This window comes from Sylvia atricapilla, chromosome Z (assembly GCF_009819655.1).
Source record: "Sylvia atricapilla isolate bSylAtr1 chromosome Z, bSylAtr1.pri, whole genome shotgun sequence".
Classification (NCBI taxonomy): Eukaryota; Metazoa; Chordata; class Aves; order Passeriformes; family Sylviidae; genus Sylvia; species Sylvia atricapilla.
In genome coordinates, this window is record NC_089174.1 from 75,870,444 (window position 1) to 75,876,505 (window position 6,062).

The 6,062-nt window shown below is 48.8% G+C and overlaps 1 protein-coding gene across 1 annotated transcript in view; it reads right to left on the reverse strand.

Moving 5' to 3' along the window:
- The window catches only part of SLC38A9 (solute carrier family 38 member 9), a 46,868-nt gene extending 45,725 nt beyond the window's left edge, over positions 1-1,143 (reverse strand). The window contains exon 1 of the mRNA XM_066339044.1: positions 1,003-1,143. The gene's annotated coding sequence lies outside the window, so the exon portion shown is untranslated. The remainder of the gene's footprint in view (positions 1-1,002) is intronic.
- Positions 1,144-6,062: the final 4,919 nt, after the last annotated feature.

Here is a 6,062-nt window from a genome sequence, read left to right on the forward strand (position 1 = left end):
TTATGGCTCAGTTATACATGTGTGTGATGAAGCTTTAAAATGAGACAGCCACATCAAAAGATAATTGAGTTACAGCTCAGGTCACGCCAGAGAGCTAGTAAACAGGTTTACACAACGCCAGGAACAAAACTGTGTCCAGTTAGTCAATCATCCAAAACATCCCATAAGTATGGACTGCACTTAGCTGGTATTTATGAGAGAACCTCCCACAGTGGGCAGGAAGAGAAAGGCTGAGAGTATCACTACACCCACAGCACCCATCATGCTGTACAAATAGGAGCTGAACACTATTTGTACTCCATTTCTTATTTAAAGTCACTACTTTTAAAAACCATCTCACACTCATGGTTTAAATACCAGAATCTGCTCATCAAAGTATTTAGTTCAATCAGTGATTTTTTTTTAAAGTGCCACTTGGAGTAATCCAGTTTTCCCTTAAATTCTGAGCAAGATGAATGCAGTTCAAGGCATAACACTCAAGTAAGCTGCAGGCTGTGCACATATGAGAAATAAGCACAGGCGACACGGAAATACGAGGACAGCAGAGTTCTTCAGTTCCTCAGTGAATCCTCTCTCAGAAGGGACCGCAGGATGCTATACTGGTCATGAATGTAGCAGCATACATTCAGAACTCCTTAAAATGCCGACAGCAAGCCACCTCTTGTAGCACCTTAAAGACACCTTAGCTTGTCCATACTCTCCTACAGCTGCACTGGTTAAAGGCAATTAAAACTATATAAGCAACGTAAGTTAGCTACTCTTTGAGGGGAAAAACTACTTTTGAATATACAGGCTGAACCTCTCCTAACCTTTCGTGTAGCTCTGACTGAACGAAAAGATACATGACCAATACGAAATGATAAATCTAAGTAAAATTAAAAAGAAATGGCATGCTCAACCAAATTTGTCTTCAACGGATAAAGCTTGTATAATTTATATACTTGTGGGCACTGCAGATAAATACTTACGGATACAAAACAGTATCACCTTATGCTGACTTACATTTAAAACACGATTTTTAACTTAACGAGTCCTCCTCCCTCAGGCCCGTGAAAACCGATGTCAACATTTCCCCGCTTCACGGACCGCCCGAAAGGCTTCCCCGTTGTTCCTGTACCTCCGCGCCCGCTCTGACGATCCGCCCGTGTTCCCGCGGCCGGTCAGTGTCTGCGGCTCCTACCCGGCCCCTCGGCCCCGCAGGTCGCGCCCCCGAGCCGGGGCACACGGAGGGGGGCACTCCCCGCGCTCCGGAGCCGCCCCACGCCCCGAGACCCCCGCGGCCGCCCCCGCCGAGCAGCCCGGCCCGCGCCCCGCCTGACACAGCTCCTGTCCCTGCGGCTCCTCTCCCGGCGGCTCCTCTCCCGGCGGCTCCTCTCCCGGCGGCTCCTCTCCCGGCGGCTCCCGTCCCCGCGGCTCCTGTCCCCGCGGCTCCCGTCCCCGCGGCTCCTCTCCCCGCGGCTCCTCTCCCCGCGGCTCCTGTCCCTGCGGCTCCCCTCCCCGCGGCTCCTCTCCCCGCGGCTCCCCTCCCCGCGGCTCCTGTCCCCGCGGCTCCTCTCCCGGCGGCTCCCGACCCTGCGGCTCCTCTCCCCGCGGCTCCTCTACCCGCGGCTCCTGTCTCGGCGGCTCCTGTCCCTGCGGCTCCTCTCCCCGCGGCTCCTCTCCCTGCGGCTCCTCTCCCGGCGGCTCCTCTCCCGGCGGCTCGGGCCCGGAGGCGCGGCGCTCCGGCCGCGGCCACAGGAAGCACGGCGGCGGCTCCGGGCGTGCCGGGCCGCGTAGTTCCCGGGGCGGCTGCGCCGAGGAGGCCGGCCGGGCGCTGCGGAGCGCAGGACTACCATTCCCAGGAAGCGGCTGGGCGGTATTCCCGGCCTGCCGGGCGAGGGCCTTACCGCGGGGACAAGCGTGAGCCGAGTGCCGGGAGGAAAAGATTTGCACTTTTTGGTGCTGGCTGATGATAATAGTAATAATAATAATTTTTTAAAAAATAATAAAAGAAAAATAAAAGGACTCGTTTTGCTTTGCAAAAAGGAATTGCTTGCATGCTTCTGCGGTCAGTATGGTGATAAAAGGCGTGCGTGACCCTTACCAAAACAATTTGTGCTGGTCTTCACGTGACTGGGCACGATCGTGGCCCTCCTGACCTGCTCAGCGAGGTACGAAACACCTGCTGAGCAGAGCACACCGAGCAGAATAAACAGGAACAATGAGCCAGGCAATACGTTTTAGAAATTCACTATTTTCCGTCCTGGGTTGCTTGTTTGTTTTAATTTGGTACTACTTAAATCAAGCTGAGATAATCCTTTTCACAGCTGAAACCACGGTTAATATCAGAATTTAAGGGTATTTATGGCTCATGCTTGGAAAAAATGCTGAGTTGCAAGGAAGACAGCACAGAGAGCTTCCCCATTTGTCAATATTACAAAAAAGGCTACACAGAGATCACCCCCTGTACTTCCTGTTCAAGTAGAATCCTGAACAGGATGTACGGCTAGCAGCAGGACTGCAGGACTGTTCAGCAAGAAAACTGCTGTTTACAGTTTTCAATTCAATTTCAGACTGCTGACGGAAATGAGGCAGCAGAGACTTAACACTACTCATCATCCTGAAATACAGCTGTGCACAACTCATTAGGACAGAAATTCTTGCTTCTGCACCCAGGAAATTCACCATCATCTTTTGCGTCTGAGACGCTCTTAGACTCCAAGTGTGCGTTGTGGATTTTGGCCATTAGAAGATTTTGGTTGATGAGGCAAGAAGTCTGTCCAGCTGCTATCACAGGAACTTGAAATGCAATGCTAGTGCCGTGTGCTGGTGCTATGAAAGTAAATTAAACTGAAACCCGCAAAAGTAGACATGTGTGAAAAACTGTTTTTTTCATCTTGCAAGCTTCTAGTCTTGCTCTTGCAGGCCTGTCTTCTGTGTCCTATTGCAACTATAAGTTTGCTATTTGTATTAGTTACTACTATTGCAGATAGTATACCACATTGCATTCTGGGTCACCCACTACAGTTTTTGAGTTATGCTAAGGAAAAATGTTTAATTTTGAGAACTACAAGCCTAGCAGATGCAGATTCCTCCTGCGCCCTCATGAAATCTGCTGTCCCAGTTGGCTTCAGAAAAGGCAGTTCAGTCTCTGTCCTGGAGTGTTTGCGTTCTTGCTTTCTGTTCTGATGACATATTACCTCCTGGGGAAAGAGCGTGTCTTCCTACATGCTTGGACAGTGTCTAGAAAAATGGGAGCCTAGACTAATTTTAAAGCTTTTGGTATATCTGTAAGACAAAGGAAGTATTAAAAATCCACCTCTAAGAAATTTCCATCTCATGGTATGTTGAGTCTTCTTTTTACCGCCGCAAGGCATATTTTACTCAGTAGTTGCAGTTGCAGCATGCACAAAATCATAAAATTGTGGCATAATAGAACATTACAGTGCCTGAAATAAAAACCTTCCCCAGTAATGCAAACAGAGCACGGTGACATAGCCAACAAATTTGGAGGAGTGTTGCATTTTGGTAGAGAAAACTCCAGATTTCTTTCTGAAAGATACTGATAATACAACAGGATAGCATTTAAGATATAGAAACTCTGTTATACTCAGAAACTTGTTTGTTGTCAAACAGAAAGTATATCTACTTCCCATTTAACTAAGACAGTAATTTGTTGAAAGTATAACTGAAATTCTATGTGTCAGATCATTATTAGTCCAGCACCATTACACAAAAAGAAAGAATAATGGGTTTTATGCACATATTTGCTTCCTTCCTCTGTTCTTGGCGCTATGCTCATCCTTCTACAGCTGCTCTGGATCATGAGCTTGCTGGTTTCATTCTTGGGCAGTGGTGAGAGGAAAGGACATTACAGCAGGTGGTCAGCATCTGGAGCCCATTTCTGAGAGGAATATGATATTTACATTGCTGGTTTCTTCTTCCTCATTTTAAGGGGATGCACTCATACTTGAGGTAAATTCTTATAAGTTTTTGTAAAATACTTCTATATGTTTTTCTGGTTAGCTGCAACCCCATATTATATTTCAATGTACTACATAAGATGCTGTTTACATATGTTGGAACATACTTTGTTCTGGTTTTCCTCTAGGTGACTCTGCTTGAGTAGGGCTGGTCGGGTAAAATGACTTCAAAGGTGGTCTGTAAACATCTTGTGCAAAATGTATGCTGCCTGTATCTGAGATCACCCACCAAGGATTACAGATCTGCTACTGTGACTGCCTTCCTACTAGCTCCCCATCTCTACCATTAAAAGTTACACTAGCAAAGCTGAGTGAATGGTAACCTGTTCCTGGAAAGTAGGACGAACAATTTGAAAGCGTTCTGTTTGGCTTAGATGTGTCAGAGTAGCACATCTGCACTAACCATAAATTTCTCAGGAGAGCAGACACACTGCTTTTTTCTTTATGGCCATCCAAAACAGAGCTCCAGTGCAATGCGAACAAGCCGTTTTGGCCTATGAGGCAGCTTACTCAAGCTTCCTTGTTTAGGCAAAAAGTAAAATTGTTACCACAGTGGGTGAAATTTAACTCATGAGCCTCCCGGCTAGTTTCAGATGCTGCTTTGGGAACTTGTGAAGAGCTTAACACACTTCCCACAGGCATGCTCCCACTGCAGATTCTTCATCCTTAGACATTATGTGTCTGACTGAATACTTATTGAAAGCTGGTAACTTGCAGCACTACGCACATCGTACAAACACACACACACAATCTAGTGGTGCAGATTTAACCTTACTGTGAGACAAAGAAGCTGGTTATGTTGCTTACCGACTTTGAACTCTGGCCTTAGTCCTATCTTGATGCTCCTGAAAAATGAGCAGCTGCAAAGGGTAGGGCTTAATAGATGATGGCTAATGAGAAAATAACAAAAGCATTAGTTCAAAGACCACTTTCCAAAATTTCCCAGGGAATTTGCTTTGATGCTTAAAGTCCCTGCTAGATATTCAGATTTTACTGCAGAAATATAGATCCTGTTTGCAACAGAAGGCATTAAAGTTCTTCAACAGACACACAGTTTTTCAAATTGCTTTTATGATGAGGAAAATCTGCTGAACATGGTGGAACAGGTTTTAATGAGTTTTATTGTGTTTATGAAATGACACAGGACATTCCTTAAGTTTTTATGAATAAGCATTGCTATGTTACCTCACAGCATGAGATAAGGTAGAGGTACAGAGGAGACAGACCTCTAGCTTGGAAACCCAGGCTGGAGTGCCAGACTACTTGCTACTAATTTTAGTAGATTAGTTGAACTGATAGCAGTGCAATGAGCCAGGAATTCGGGTACCTTTCTTATCTCTGACAAGTCTGGTATAAGGACAAACAGCGGGAAAGAGGTGTCCTTCTTAGATTTGAGTTGTCCAGGGAGGCTAATTTTGTTTCGTTTTTTAAACATGTAACTTGTTTAACACAACTTGTTGTTTTGTTTTTCAATTCCAACAAAAGCACACGTCCCGTTGGGTATCCCGCTGGGAGCAGGGGTGCGCGGTGCGCAGTGCGATGGGCTGGGCTGGGCTGGGCTGGGCTGGGCTGGGCTGGGCTGGGCTGGGCTGGGCTGGGCTGGGCTGGGCTGGGCTGGGCTGGGCTCGGCTCGGCTCGGCTCGGCTCGGCTCGGCTCGGCTCGGCTCGGCTCGGCTCGGCTCGGCTCGGCCCGGCCCTGGCGGCGCCATTCCCGCCGCGGCGGCCGCACGTGAGCGGGCCGAGGCGCGCCCATTGGCTGCCGGCGCCACACGTGACGCGGCGGCAGAGGCGCGTGTTGCCGCCTTAAAGGCTGTCGGCTGTAGCTGCCATTTTGTTTCGGTGAGAGGCTTTGGGGAGCGCGGAAGGAGGTAGGAGAGGGGCTGCGCGCTGCCCTGAGGGAAGGGGAGTGCTTTTCTGCGGGAGGGCCCCCACCTCCTCTACAGATTCACACCATCCCCTCCAGCGCAGCGCCTGGACCGGGCGCGCTCACTCCTGCCCGCAGGTATCGCCGGCTAGCCGTGTCGGCGAGCCTCGGTGCGGGGCGCCATTTTCTCTTCTTTCGCGGTACTCTCCAGAACCTGGCGAGAGGCAGGTACTGGT